Source organism: Aethina tumida, chromosome 3 (genome assembly GCF_024364675.1).
Source record: "Aethina tumida isolate Nest 87 chromosome 3, icAetTumi1.1, whole genome shotgun sequence".
Lineage (NCBI taxonomy): Eukaryota > Metazoa > Arthropoda > Insecta > Coleoptera > Nitidulidae > Aethina > Aethina tumida.
The window spans coordinates 7,672,161-7,687,449 of record NC_065437.1 but is presented as its reverse complement, the minus strand read 5'-3'; the positions used below and the strand labels follow the sequence as shown (position 1 = coordinate 7,687,449).

Here is a 15,289-nt window from a genome sequence, read left to right as displayed (position 1 = left end):
AATATGCGTTGCTCGTAAACCACCTGTGAAAAAGAAACTGATGGCAACGGCCATACCACGTTGAAAATACCAGTTCTCGTCCGATCACTGAAGTCAAGCAACGTCGGGCGCGGTTAGTACTTGGATGGGTGACCGCTTGGGAATACCGCGTGCTGTTGCCTTTTTGCTGATTTCTCGTTGTTTTTGTCCTTAATTGATGTAATTTTTCGAAATATATTTTGTGAATAAAATCGAAATATCGAATTATGGTGGATGCGCGTCATATATCGTTTTTGTCGTAGACTTCCTTCCACCACCGTGTAAATCCGAAACAGTGATGTTACGCTGTTGCGCGGTCACATGGACGAACGCAAACACATAATAATTTTTTTATTTACTTATAAGTTTCGTCAGTTATAAATTGTTGTGAGTTTCCAATATCAATGATCCGTCGTACGGGTATTAAGATAAAGTGTCCCGTTGCAAACCGACGAATATCGATTTTAGTAGATGAACAGGTGTCAGGCGCGTCCGCACACCGCCGTCGCCCGGCGTCGACTGTCCGAGACTTATTAAATATAAACCATCTCGAATTTTTTCAGTGTGCGCTTGCGCCTGTCTGCTTGTCTGCGCTCACGTTCAACCTGATATGTATCTAAATGATACATTATTTTTGTTTATTAAATTAATAATAATAATAATAATAATAATAATAGTTATTATTATTACTATTATTATATTAAATTAAATTAAATTAAATTAAATTAAATTAAATTAAATTAAATTAAATTAAATTAAATTAAATTAAATTATTACGTGTAACTATTTCTGTTTATTTTATTTTTGAAAATTTGTATACATGTTTGTCCTGTAATATCGTAAATTTAATACCGGTCCCGCCAACGAATACCTTATCGGTTCCGCTTTCAACGGTACAGAAACAGCCGTGTCCCTCTTTTCAACTGACACAGTCACCGGTATATCTGGTAAATCGTCGAATAATTTCCTAACGATGCGTCTGCTAGGCGTCAAAACTCTTCTCCTCGGTGTCGGACGATAAGTGTCGAGAACAACACTCTTTTTAACGTGTACTTCGTCTTTTTTAAGCGTCTCCGCTGTTTGTTTTCCCCTTCGGGAAGAAACGACGACCGTTTCGGCTTTTGATCGTGGTCCAGGGGAAACAGACCGAATCGGACCAGGTGCTTTTGAAATATTAGCTGATACGGTCGTTAATCTAATGTTTGGTGACATCGATTCGGTCGATGTGCCCATGTCCCGTGTCAATTTTAATTTTTTTACAACAACGCCATCTGAAAACTCGCCGTCCTCGTTTTCGCTGTAATTCTCTCTGGTGCGTTTCATTGACTTCCGATCGACATTGTCCTCGCCGACGGTCGGATAGACAAAGAAAAGGGTTTTGCAGTAATGGAATAGCGTTGTAACGAAAGGCATGGTTGAACGGAATAAAATATACTGATCAACGGCGATAATGAACTTTATTTATATGCCGGTAGGGAAGGTTTCAGGTAGTTTTTCACACTTGGATGCTTCATTAAGCAAACAGGTAGTCCGACGAATTTTTCTTTTTTTTTTTTTCCCTTCTTCTTCTTCAAAATAACAATCAATGTTATACTTATGTCGAAGTGAGTAATATCCTGCAAACTTTGTGGTCCTTTGAAATCATTCTTGACTCAAAATTGATGTCTGACAGTTAATATGCGTTGCTCGTAAACCACCTGTGAAAAAGAAACTGATGGCAACGGCCATACCACGTTGAAAATACCAGTTCTCGTCCGATCACTGAAGTCAAGCAACGTCGGGCGCGGTTAGTACTTGGATGGGTGACCGCTTGGGAATACCGCGTGCTGTTGCCTTTTTGCTGATTTCTCGTTGTTTTTGTCCTTAATTGATGTAATTTTTCGAAATATATTTTGTGAATAAAATCGAAATATCGAATTATGGTGGATGCGCGTCATATATCGTTTTTGTCGTAGACTTCCTTCCACCACCGTGTAAATCCGAAACAGTGATGTTACGCTGTTGCGCGGTCACATGGACGAACGCAAACACATAATAATTTTTTTATTTACTTATAAGTTTCGTCAGTTATAAATTGTTGTGAGTTTCCAATATCAATGATCCGTCGTACGGGTATTAAGATAAAGTGTCCCGTTGCAAACCGACGAATATCGATTTTAGTAGATGAACAGGTGTCAGGCGCGTCCGCACACCGCCGTCGCCCGGCGTCGACTGTCCGAGACTTATTAAATATAAACCATCTCGAATTTTTTCAGTGTGCGCTTGCGCCTGTCTGCTTGTCTGCGCTCACGTTCAACCTGATATGTATCTAAATGATACATTATTTTTGTTTATTAAATTAATAATAATAATAATAATAATAATAGTTATTATTATTACTATTATTATATTAAATTAAATTAAATTAAATTAAATTAAATTAAATTAAATTAAATTATTACGTGTAACTATTTCTGTTTATTTTATTTTTGAAAATTTGTATACATGTTTGTCCTGTAATATCGTAAATTTAATACCGGTCCCGCCAACGAATACCTTATCGGTTCCGCTTTCAACGGTACAGAAACAGCCGTGTCCCTCTTTTCAACTGACACAGTCACCGGTATATCTGGTAAATCGTCGAATAATTTCCTAACGATGCGTCTGCTAGGCGTCAAAACTCTTCTCCTCGGTGTCGGACGATAAGTGTCGAGAACAACACTCTTTTTAACGTGTACTTCGTCTTTTTTAAGCGTCTCCGCTGTTTGTTTTCCCCTTCGGGAAGAAACGACGACCGTTTCGGCTTTTGATCGTGGTCCAGGGGAAACAGACCGAATCGGACCAGGTGCTTTTGAAATATTAGCTGATACGGTCGTTAATCTAATGTTTGGTGACATCGATTCGGTCGATGTGCCCATGTCCCGTGTCAATTTTAATTTTTTTACAACAACGCCATCTGAAAACTCGCCGTCCTCGTTTTCGCTGTAATTCTCTCTGGTGCGTTTCATTGACTTCCGATCGACATTGTCCTCGCCGACGGTCGGATAGACAAAGAAAAGGGTTTTGCAGTAATGGAATAGCGTTGTAACGAAAGGCATGGTTGAACGGAATAAAATATACTGATCAACGGCGATAATGAACTTTATTTATATGCCGGTAGGGAAGGTTTCAGGTAGTTTTTCACACTTGGATGCTTCATTAAGCAAACAGGTAGTCCGACGAATTTTTCTTTTTTTTTTTTTCCCTTCTTCTTCTTCAAAATAACAATCAATGTTATACTTATGTCGAAGTGAGTAATATCCTGCAAACTTTGTGGTCCTTTGAAATCATTCTTGACTCAAAATTGATGTCTGACAGTTAATATGCGTTGCTCGTAAACCACCTGTGAAAAAGAAACTGATGGCAACGGCCATACCACGTTGAAAATACCAGTTCTCGTCCGATCACTGAAGTCAAGCAACGTCGGGCGCGGTTAGTACTTGGATGGGTGACCGCTTGGGAATACCGCGTGCTGTTGCCTTTTTGCTGATTTCTCGTTGTTTTTGTCCTTAATTGATGTAATTTTTCGAAATATATTTTGTGAATAAAATCGAAATATCGAATTATGGTGGATGCGCGTCATATATCGTTTTTGTCGTAGACTTCCTTCCACCACCGTGTAAATCCGAAACAGTGATGTTACGCTGTTGCGCGGTCACATGGACGAACGCAAACACATAATAATTTTTTTATTTACTTATAAGTTTCGTCAGTTATAAATTGTTGTGAGTTTCCAATATCAATGATCCGTCGTACGGGTATTAAGATAAAGTGTCCCGTTGCAAACCGACGAATATCGATTTTAGTAGATGAACAGGTGTCAGGCGCGTCCGCACACCGCCGTCGCCCGGCGTCGACTGTCCGAGACTTATTAAATATAAACTATCTCGAATTTTTTCAGTGTGCGCTTGCGTCTGTCTGCTTGTCTGCGCTCACGTTCAACCTGATATGTATCTAAATGATACATTATTTTTGTTTATTAAATTAATAATAATAATAATAATAATAATAATAATAGTTATTATTATTACTATTATTATATTAAATTAAATTAAATTAAATTAAATTAAATTAAATTATTACGTGTAACTATTTCTGTTTATTTTATTTTTGAAAATTTGTATACATGTTTGTCCTGTAATATCGTAAATTTAATACCGGTCCCGCCAACGAATACCTTATCGGTTCCGCTTTCAACGGTACAGAAACAGCCGTGTCCCTCTTTTCAACTGACACAGTCACCGGTATATCTGGTAAATCGTCGAATAATTTCCTAACGATGCGTCTGCTAGGCGTCAAAACTCTTCTCCTCGGTGTCGGACGATAAGTGTCGAGAACAACACTCTTTTTAACGTGTACTTCGTCTTTTTTAAGCGTCTCCGCTGTTTGTTTTCCCCTTCGGGAAGAAACGACGACCGTTTCGGCTTTTGATCGTGGTCCAGGGGAAACAGACCGAATCGGACCAGGTGCTTTTGAAATATTAGCTGATACGGTCGTTAATCTAATGTTTGGTGACATCGATTCGGTCGATGTGCCCATGTCCCGTGTCAATTTTAATTTTTTTACAACAACGCCATCTGAAAACTCGCCGTCCTCGTTTTCGCTGTAATTCTCTCTGGTGCGTTTCATTGACTTCCGATCGACATTGTCCTCGCCGACGGTCGGATAGACAAAGAAAAGGGTTTTGCAGTAATGGAATAGCGTTGTAACGAAAGGCATGGTTGAACGGAATAAAATATACTGATCAACGGCGATAATGAACTTTATTTATATGCCGGTAGGGAAGGTTTCAGGTAGTTTTTCACACTTGGATGCTTCATTAAGCAAACAGGTAGTCCGACGAATTTTTCTTTTTTTTTTTTCCCCTTCTTCTTCTTCAAAATAACAATCAATGTTATACTTATGTCGAAGTGAGTAATATCCTGCAAACTTTGTGGTCCTTTGAAATCATTCTTGACTCAAAATTGATGTCTGACAGTTAATATGCGTTGCTCGTAAACCACCTGTGAAAAAGAAACTGATGGCAACGGCCATACCACGTTGAAAATACCAGTTCTCGTCCGATCACTGAAGTCAAGCAACGTCGGGCGCGGTTAGTACTTGGATGGGTGACCGCTTGGGAATACCGCGTGCTGTTGCCTTTTTGCTGATTTCTCGTTGTTTTTGTCCTTAATTGATGTAATTTTTCGAAATATATTTTGTGAATAAAATCGAAATATCGAATTATGGTGGATGCGCGTCATATATCGTTTTTGTCGTAGACTTCCTTCCACCACCGTGTAAATCCGAAACAGTGATGTTACGCTGTTGCGCGGTCACATGGACGAACGCAAACACATAATAATTTTTTTATTTACTTATAAGTTTCGTCAGTTATAAATTGTTGTGAGTTTCCAATATCAATGATCCGTCGTACGGGTATTAAGATAAAGTGTCCCGTTGCAAACCGACGAATATCGATTTTAGTAGATGAACAGGTGTCAGGCGCGTCCGCACACCGCCGTCGCCCGGCGTCGACTGTCCGAGACTTATTAAATATAAACCATCTCGAATTTTTTCAGTGTGCGCTTGCGCCTGTCTGCTTGTCTGCGCTCACGTTCAACCTGATATGTATCTAAATGATACATTATTTTTGTTTATTAAATTAATAATAATAATAATAATAATAATAATAGTTATTATTATTACTATTATTATATTAAATTAAATTAAATTAAATTAAATTAAATTAAATTAAATTAAATTAAATTAAATTAAATTAAATTATTACGTGTAACTATTTCTGTTTATTTTATTTTTGAAAATTTGTATACATGTTTGTCCTGTAATATCGTAAATTTAATACCGGTCCCGCCAACGAATACCTTATCGGTTCCGCTTTCAACGGTACAGAAACAGCCGTGTCCCTCTTTTCAACTGACACAGTCACCGGTATATCTGGTAAATCGTCGAATAATTTCCTAACGATGCGTCTGCTAGGCGTCAAAACTCTTCTCCTCGGTGTCGGACGATAAGTGTCGAGAACAACACTCTTTTTAACGTGTACTTCGTCTTTTTTAAGCGTCTCCGCTGTTTGTTTTCCCCTTCGGGAAGAAACGACGACCGTTTCGGCTTTTGATCGTGGTCCAGGGGAAACAGACCGAATCGGACCAGGTGCTTTTGAAATATTAGCTGATACGGTCGTTAATCTAATGTTTGGTGACATCGATTCGGTCGATGTGCCCATGTCCCGTGTCAATTTTAATTTTTTTACAACAACGCCATCTGAAAACTCGCCGTCCTCGTTTTCGCTGTAATTCTCTCTGGTGCGTTTCATTGACTTCCGATCGACATTGTCCTCGCCGACGGTCGGATAGACAAAGAAAAGGGTTTTGCAGTAATGGAATAGCGTTGTAACGAAAGGCATGGTTGAACGGAATAAAATATACTGATCAACGGCGATAATGAACTTTATTTATATGCCGGTAGGGAAGGTTTCAGGTAGTTTTTCACACTTGGATGCTTCATTAAGCAAACAGGTAGTCCGACGAATTTTTCTTTTTTTTTTTTTCCCCTTCTTCTTCTTCAAAATAACAATCAATGTTATACTTATGTCGAAGTGAGTAATATCCTGCAAACTTTGTGGTCCTTTGAAATCATTCTTGACTCAAAATTGATGTCTGACAGTTAATATGCGTTGCTCGTAAACCACCTGTGAAAAAGAAACTGATGGCAACGGCCATACCACGTTGAAAATACCAGTTCTCGTCCGATCACTGAAGTCAAGCAACGTCGGGCGCGGTTAGTACTTGGATGGGTGACCGCTTGGGAATACCGCGTGCTGTTGCCTTTTTGCTGATTTCTCGTTGTTTTTGTCCTTAATTGATGTAATTTTTCGAAATATATTTTGTGAATAAAATCGAAATATCGAATTATGGTGGATGCGCGTCATATATCGTTTTTGTCGTAGACTTCCTTCCACCACCGTGTAAATCCGAAACAGTGATGTTACGCTGTTGCGCGGTCACATGGACGAACGCAAACACATAATAATTTTTTTATTTACTTATAAGTTTCGTCAGTTATAAATTGTTGTGAGTTTCCAATATCAATGATCCGTCGTACGGGTATTAAGATAAAGTGTCCCGTTGCAAACCGACGAATATCGATTTTAGTAGATGAACAGGTGTCAGGCGCGTCCGCACACCGCCGTCGCCCGGCGTCGACTGTCCGAGACTTATTAAATATAAACCATCTCGAATTTTTTCAGTGTGCGCTTGCGCCTGTCTGCTTGTCTGCGCTCACGTTCAACCTGATATGTATCTAAATGATACATTATTTTTGTTTATTAAATTAATAATAATAATAATAATAATAATAATAGTTATTATTATTACTATTATTATATTAAATTAAATTAAATTAAATTAAATTAAATTAAATTAAATTAAATTATTACGTGTAACTATTTCTGTTTATTTTATTTTTGAAAATTTGTATACATGTTTGTCCTGTAATATCGTAAATTTAATACCGGTCCCGCCAACGAATACCTTATCGGTTCCGCTTTCAACGGTACAGAAACAGCCGTGTCCCTCTTTTCAACTGACACAGTCACCGGTATATCTGGTAAATCGTCGAATAATTTCCTAACGATGCGTCTGCTAGGCGTCAAAACTCTTCTCCTCGGTGTCGGACGATAAGTGTCGAGAACAACACTCTTTTTAACGTGTACTTCGTCTTTTTTAAGCGTCTCCGCTGTTTGTTTTCCCCTTCGGGAAGAAACGACGACCGTTTCGGCTTTTGATCGTGGTCCAGGGGAAACAGACCGAATCGGACCAGGTGCTTTTGAAATATTAGCTGATACGGTCGTTAATCTAATGTTTGGTGACATCGATTCGGTCGATGTGCCCATGTCCCGTGTCAATTTTAATTTTTTTACAACAACGCCATCTGAAAACTCGCCGTCCTCGTTTTCGCTGTAATTCTCTCTGGTGCGTTTCATTGACTTCCGATCGACATTGTCCTCGCCGACGGTCGGATAGACAAAGAAAAGGGTTTTGCAGTAATGGAATAGCGTTGTAACGAAAGGCATGGTTGAACGGAATAAAATATACTGATCAACGGCGATAATGAACTTTATTTATATGCCGGTAGGGAAGGTTTCAGGTAGTTTTTCACACTTGGATGCTTCATTAAGCAAACAGGTAGTCCGACGAATTTTTCTTTTTTTTTTTTTCCCTTCTTCTTCTTCAAAATAACAATCAATGTTATACTTATGTCGAAGTGAGTAATATCCTGCAAACTTTGTGGTCCTTTGAAATCATTCTTGACTCAAAATTGATGTCTGACAGTTAATATGCGTTGCTCGTAAACCACCTGTGAAAAAGAAACTGATGGCAACGGCCATACCACGTTGAAAATACCAGTTCTCGTCCGATCACTGAAGTCAAACAACGTCGGGCGCGGTTAGTACTTGGATGGGTGACCGCTTGGGAATACCGCGTGCTGTTGCCTTTTTGCTGATTTCTCGTTGTTTTTGTCCTTAATTGATGTAATTTTTCGAAATATATTTTGTGAATAAAATCGAAATATCGAATTATGGTGGATGCGCGTCATATATCGTTTTTGTCGTAGACTTCCTTCCACCACCGTGTAAATCCGAAACAGTGATGTTACGCTGTTGCGCGGTCACATGGACGAACGCAAACACATAATAATTTTTTTATTTACTTATAAGTTTCGTCAGTTATAAATTGTTGTGAGTTTCCAATATCAATGATCCGTCGTACGGGTATTAAGATAAAGTGTCCCGTTGCAAACCGACGAATATCGATTTTAGTAGATGAACAGGTGTCAGGCGCGTCCGCACACCGCCGTCGCCCGGCGTCGACTGTCCGAGACTTATTAAATATAAACCATCTCGAATTTTTTCAGTGTGCGCTTGCGTCTGTCTGCTTGTCTGCGCTCACGTTCAACCTGATATGTATCTAAATGATACATTATTTTTGTTTATTAAATTAATAATAATAATAATAATAATAATAATAATAGTTATTATTATTACTATTATTATATTAAATTAAATTAAATTAAATTAAATTAAATTAAATTATTACGTGTAACTATTTCTGTTTATTTTATTTTTGAAAATTTGTATACATGTTTGTCCTGTAATATCGTAAATTTAATACCGGTCCCGCCAACGAATACCTTATCGGTTCCGCTTTCAACGGTACAGAAACAGCCGTGTCCCTCTTTTCAACTGACACAGTCACCGGTATATCTGGTAAATCGTCGAATAATTTCCTAACGATGCGTCTGCTAGGCGTCAAAACTCTTCTCCTCGGTGTCGGACGATAAGTGTCGAGAACAACACTCTTTTTAACGTGTACTTCGTCTTTTTTAAGCGTCTCCGCTGTTTGTTTTCCCCTTCGGGAAGAAACGACGACCGTTTCGGCTTTTGATCGTGGTCCAGGGGAAACAGACCGAATCGGACCAGGTGCTTTTGAAATATTAGCTGATACGGTCGTTAATCTAATGTTTGGTGACATCGATTCGGTCGATGTGCCCATGTCCCGTGTCAATTTTAATTTTTTTACAACAACGCCATCTGAAAACTCGCCGTCCTCGTTTTCGCTGTAATTCTCTCTGGTGCGTTTCATTGACTTCCGATCGACATTGTCCTCGCCGACGGTCGGATAGACAAAGAAAAGGGTTTTGCAGTAATGGAATAGCGTTGTAACGAAAGGCATGGTTGAACGGAATAAAATATACTGATCAACGGCGATAATGAACTTTATTTATATGCCGGTAGGGAAGGTTTCAGGTAGTTTTTCACACTTGGATGCTTCATTAAGCAAACAGGTAGTCCGACGAATTTTTCTTTTTTTTTTTTTCCCTTCTTCTTCTTCAAAATAACAATCAATGTTATACTTATGTCGAAGTGAGTAATATCCTGCAAACTTTGTGGTCCTTTGAAATCATTCTTGACTCAAAATTGATGTCTGACAGTTAATATGCGTTGCTCGTAAACCACCTGTGAAAAAGAAACTGATGGCAACGGCCATACCACGTTGAAAATACCAGTTCTCGTCCGATCACTGAAGTCAAGCAACGTCGGGCGCGGTTAGTACTTGGATGGGTGACCGCTTGGGAATACCGCGTGCTGTTGCCTTTTTGCTGATTTCTCGTTGTTTTTGTCCTTAATTGATGTAATTTTTCGAAATATATTTTGTGAATAAAATCGAAATATCGAATTATGGTGGATGCGCGTCATATATCGTTTTTGTCGTAGACTTCCTTCCACCACCGTGTAAATCCGAAACAGTGATGTTACGCTGTTGCGCGGTCACATGGACGAACGCAAACACATAATAATTTTTTTATTTACTTATAAGTTTCGTCAGTTATAAATTGTTGTGAGTTTCCAATATCAATGATCCGTCGTACGGGTATTAAGATAAAGTGTCCCGTTGCAAACCGACGAATATCGATTTTAGTAGATGAACAGGTGTCAGGCGCGTCCGCACACCGCCGTCGCCCGGCGTCGACTGTCCGAGACTTATTAAATATAAACCATCTCGAATTTTTTCAGTGTGCGCTTGCGCCTGTCTGCTTGTCTGCGCTCACGTTCAACCTGATATGTATCTAAATGATACATTATTTTTGTTTATTAAATTAATAATAATAATAATAATAATAATAATAGTTATTATTATTACTATTATTATATTAAATTAAATTAAATTAAATTAAATTAAATTAAATTAAATTATTACGTGTAACTATTTCTGTTTATTTTATTTTTGAAAATTTGTATACATGTTTGTCCTGTAATATCGTAAATTTAATACCGGTCCCGCCAACGAATACCTTATCGGTTCCGCTTTCAACGGTACAGAAACAGCCGTGTCCCTCTTTTCAACTGACACAGTCACCGGTATATCTGGTAAATCGTCGAATAATTTCCTAACGATGCGTCTGCTAGGCGTCAAAACTCTTCTCCTCGGTGTCGGACGATAAGTGTCGAGAACAACACTCTTTTTAACGTGTACTTCGTCTTTTTTAAGCGTCTCCGCTGTTTGTTTTCCCCTTCGGGAAGAAACGACGACCGTTTCGGCTTTTGATCGTGGTCCAGGGGAAACAGACCGAATCGGACCAGGTGCTTTTGAAATATTAGCTGATACGGTCGTTAATCTAATGTTTGGTGACATCGATTCGGTCGATGTGCCCATGTCCCGTGTCAATTTTAATTTTTTTACAACAACGCCATCTGAAAACTCGCCGTCCTCGTTTTCGCTGTAATTCTCTCTGGTGCGTTTCATTGACTTCCGATCGACATTGTCCTCGCCGACGGTCGGATAGACAAAGAAAAGGGTTTTGCAGTAATGGAATAGCGTTGTAACGAAAGGCATGGTTGAACGGAATAAAATATACTGATCAACGGCGATAATGAACTTTATTTATATGCCGGTAGGGAAGGTTTCAGGTAGTTTTTCACACTTGGATGCTTCATTAAGCAAACAGGTAGTCCGACGAATTTTTCTTTTTTTTTTTTTCCCTTCTTCTTCTTCAAAATAACAATCAATGTTATACTTATGTCGAAGTGAGTAATATCCTGCAAACTTTGTGGTCCTTTGAAATCATTCTTGACTCAAAATTGATGTCTGACAGTTAATATGCGTTGCTCGTAAACCACCTGTGAAAAAGAAACTGATGGCAACGGCCATACCACGTTGAAAATACCAGTTCTCGTCCGATCACTGAAGTCAAGCAACGTCGGGCGCGGTTAGTACTTGGATGGGTGACCGCTTGGGAATACCGCGTGCTGTTGCCTTTTTGCTGATTTCTCGTTGTTTTTGTCCTTAATTGATGTAATTTTTCGAAATATATTTTGTGAATAAAATCGAAATATCGAATTATGGTGGATGCGCGTCATATATCGTTTTTGTCGTAGACTTCCTTCCACCACCGTGTAAATCCGAAACAGTGATGTTACGCTGTTGCGCGGTCACATGGACGAACGCAAACACATAATAATTTTTTTATTTACTTATAAGTTTCGTCAGTTATAAATTGTTGTGAGTTTCCAATATCAATGATCCGTCGTACGGGTATTAAGATAAAGTGTCCCGTTGCAAACCGACGAATATCGATTTTAGTAGATGAACAGGTGTCAGGCGCGTCCGCACACCGCCGTCGCCCGGCGTCGACTGTCCGAGACTTATTAAATATAAACTATCTCGAATTTTTTCAGTGTGCGCTTGCGTCTGTCTGCTTGTCTGCGCTCACGTTCAACCTGATATGTATCTAAATGATACATTATTTTTGTTTATTAAATTAATAATAATAATAATAATAATAATAATAATAGTTATTATTATTACTATTATTATATTAAATTAAATTAAATTAAATTAAATTAAATTAAATTATTACGTGTAACTATTTCTGTTTATTTTATTTTTGAAAATTTGTATACATGTTTGTCCTGTAATATCGTAAATTTAATACCGGTCCCGCCAACGAATACCTTATCGGTTCCGCTTTCAACGGTACAGAAACAGCCGTGTCCCTCTTTTCAACTGACACAGTCACCGGTATATCTGGTAAATCGTCGAATAATTTCCTAACGATGCGTCTGCTAGGCGTCAAAACTCTTCTCCTCGGTGTCGGACGATAAGTGTCGAGAACAACACTCTTTTTAACGTGTACTTCGTCTTTTTTAAGCGTCTCCGCTGTTTGTTTTCCCCTTCGGGAAGAAACGACGACCGTTTCGGCTTTTGATCGTGGTCCAGGGGAAACAGACCGAATCGGACCAGGTGCTTTTGAAATATTAGCTGATACGGTCGTTAATCTAATGTTTGGTGACATCGATTCGGTCGATGTGCCCATGTCCCGTGTCAATTTTAATTTTTTTACAACAACGCCATCTGAAAACTCGCCGTCCTCGTTTTCGCTGTAATTCTCTCTGGTGCGTTTCATTGACTTCCGATCGACATTGTCCTCGCCGACGGTCGGATAGACAAAGAAAAGGGTTTTGCAGTAATGGAATAGCGTTGTAACGAAAGGCATGGTTGAACGGAATAAAATATACTGATCAACGGCGATAATGAACTTTATTTATATGCCGGTAGGGAAGGTTTCAGGTAGTTTTTCACACTTGGATGCTTCATTAAGCAAACAGGTAGTCCGACGAATTTTTCTTTTTTTTTTTTTCCCTTCTTCTTCTTCAAAATAACAATCAATGTTATACTTATGTCGAAGTGAGTAATATCCTGCAAACTTTGTGGTCCTTTGAAATCATTCTTGACTCAAAATTGATGTCTGACAGTTAATATGCGTTGCTCGTAAACCACCTGTGAAAAAGAAACTGATGGCAACGGCCATACCACGTTGAAAATACCAGTTCTCGTCCGATCACTGAAGTCAAGCAACGTCGGGCGCGGTTAGTACTTGGATGGGTGACCGCTTGGGAATACCGCGTGCTGTTGCCTTTTTGCTGATTTCTCGTTGTTTTTGTCCTTAATTGATGTAATTTTTCGAAATATATTTTGTGAATAAAATCGAAATATCGAATTATGGTGGATGCGCGTCATATATCGTTTTTGTCGTAGACTTCCTTCCACCACCGTGTAAATCCGAAACAGTGATGTTACGCTGTTGCGCGGTCACATGGACGAACGCAAACACATAATAATTTTTTTATTTACTTATAAGTTTCGTCAGTTATAAATTGTTGTGAGTTTCCAATATCAATGATCCGTCGTACGGGTATTAAGATAAAGTGTCCCGTTGCAAACCGACGAATATCGATTTTAGTAGATGAACAGGTGTCAGGCGCGTCCGCACACCGCCGTCGCCCGGCGTCGACTGTCCGAGACTTATTAAATATAAACTATCTCGAATTTTTTCAGTGTGCGCTTGCGTCTGTCTGCTTGTCTGCGCTCACGTTCAACCTGATATGTATCTAAATGATACATTATTTTTGTTTATTAAATTAATAATAATAATAATAATAATAATAATAATAGTTATTATTATTACTATTATTATATTAAATTAAATTAAATTAAATTAAATTAAATTAAATTATTACGTGTAACTATTTCTGTTTATTTTATTTTTGAAAATTTGTATACATGTTTGTCCTGTAATATCGTAAATTTAATACCGGTCCCGCCAACGAATACCTTATCGGTTCCGCTTTCAACGGTACAGAAACAGCCGTGTCCCTCTTTTCAACTGACACAGTCACCGGTATATCTGGTAAATCGTCGAATAATTTCCTAACGATGCGTCTGCTAGGCGTCAAAACTCTTCTCCTCGGTGTCGGACGATAAGTGTCGAGAACAACACTCTTTTTAACGTGTACTTCGTCTTTTTTAAGCGTCTCCGCTGTTTGTTTTCCCCTTCGGGAAGAAACGACGACCGTTTCGGCTTTTGATCGTGGTCCAGGGGAAACAGACCGAATCGGACCAGGTGCTTTTGAAATATTAGCTGATACGGTCGTTAATCTAATGTTTGGTGACATCGATTCGGTCGATGTGCCCATGTCCCGTGTCAATTTTAATTTTTTTACAACAACGCCATCTGAAAACTCGCCGTCCTCGTTTTCGCTGTAATTCTCTCTGGTGCGTTTCATTGACTTCCGATCGACATTGTCCTCGCCGACGGTCGGATAGACAAAGAAAAGGGTTTTGCAGTAATGGAATAGCGTTGTAACGAAAGGCATGGTTGAACGGAATAAAATATACTGATCAACGGCGATAATGAACTTTATTTATATGCCGGTAGGGAAGGTTTCAGGTAGTTTTTCACACTTGGATGCTTCATTAAGCAAACAGGTAGTCCGACGAATTTTTCTTTTTTTTTTTTCCCCTTCTTCTTCTTCAAAATAACAATCAATGTTATACTTATGTCGAAGTGAGTAATATCCTGCAAACTTTGTGGTCCTTTGAAATCATTCTTGACTCAAAATTGATGTCTGACAGTTAATATGCGTTGCTCGTAAACCACCTGTGAAAAAGAAACTGATGGCAACGGCCATACCACGTTGAAAATACCAGTTCTCGTCCGATCACTGAAGTCAAGCAACGTCGGGCGCGGTTAGTACTTGGATGGGTGACCGCTTGGGAATACCGCGTGCTGTTGCCTTTTTGCTGATTTCTCGTTGTTTTTGTCCTTAATTGATGTAATTTTTCGAAATATATTTTGTGAATAAAATCGAAATATCGAATTATGGTGGATGCGCGTCATATATCGTTTTTGT

General features: G+C 38.8%; 10 non-coding genes across 10 annotated transcripts; all 10 read left to right on the top strand.

Annotated features, from left to right (window-relative positions):
- The first annotated feature begins 42 nt into the window (after positions 1-42).
- On the top strand, positions 43-161 carry LOC126265134 (5S ribosomal RNA). The gene has a single exon (XR_007547676.1). It is a non-coding gene; the product is annotated as a 5S ribosomal RNA (ribosomal RNA).
- A 1,573-nt stretch (positions 162-1,734) lies between these two features.
- LOC126265133 (5S ribosomal RNA) lies at positions 1,735-1,853 on the top strand. Its single transcript, XR_007547675.1, has one exon. It is a non-coding gene; the product is annotated as a 5S ribosomal RNA (ribosomal RNA).
- Positions 1,854-3,398: 1,545 nt separating this feature from the next.
- LOC126265132 (5S ribosomal RNA) lies at positions 3,399-3,517 on the top strand. Its single transcript, XR_007547674.1, has one exon. It is a non-coding gene; the product is annotated as a 5S ribosomal RNA (ribosomal RNA).
- Positions 3,518-5,058: 1,541 nt separating this feature from the next.
- LOC126265131 (5S ribosomal RNA) lies at positions 5,059-5,177 on the top strand. Its single transcript, XR_007547673.1, has one exon. It is a non-coding gene; the product is annotated as a 5S ribosomal RNA (ribosomal RNA).
- A 1,569-nt stretch (positions 5,178-6,746) lies between these two features.
- LOC126265130 (5S ribosomal RNA) lies at positions 6,747-6,865 on the top strand. Its single transcript, XR_007547672.1, has one exon. It is a non-coding gene; the product is annotated as a 5S ribosomal RNA (ribosomal RNA).
- A 1,548-nt stretch (positions 6,866-8,413) lies between these two features.
- Positions 8,414-8,532, top strand: LOC126265162 (5S ribosomal RNA). Its single transcript, XR_007547704.1, has one exon. It is a non-coding gene; the product is annotated as a 5S ribosomal RNA (ribosomal RNA).
- A 1,541-nt stretch (positions 8,533-10,073) lies between these two features.
- LOC126265129 (5S ribosomal RNA) lies at positions 10,074-10,192 on the top strand. The gene has a single exon (XR_007547671.1). It is a non-coding gene; the product is annotated as a 5S ribosomal RNA (ribosomal RNA).
- Positions 10,193-11,735: 1,543 nt separating this feature from the next.
- On the top strand, positions 11,736-11,854 carry LOC126265128 (5S ribosomal RNA). The gene has a single exon (XR_007547670.1). It is a non-coding gene; the product is annotated as a 5S ribosomal RNA (ribosomal RNA).
- A 1,541-nt stretch (positions 11,855-13,395) lies between these two features.
- LOC126265127 (5S ribosomal RNA) lies at positions 13,396-13,514 on the top strand. The gene has a single exon (XR_007547669.1). It is a non-coding gene; the product is annotated as a 5S ribosomal RNA (ribosomal RNA).
- Positions 13,515-15,055: 1,541 nt separating this feature from the next.
- Positions 15,056-15,174, top strand: LOC126265126 (5S ribosomal RNA). Its single transcript, XR_007547668.1, has one exon. It is a non-coding gene; the product is annotated as a 5S ribosomal RNA (ribosomal RNA).
- The last annotated feature ends 115 nt before the right edge of the window (positions 15,175-15,289 follow it).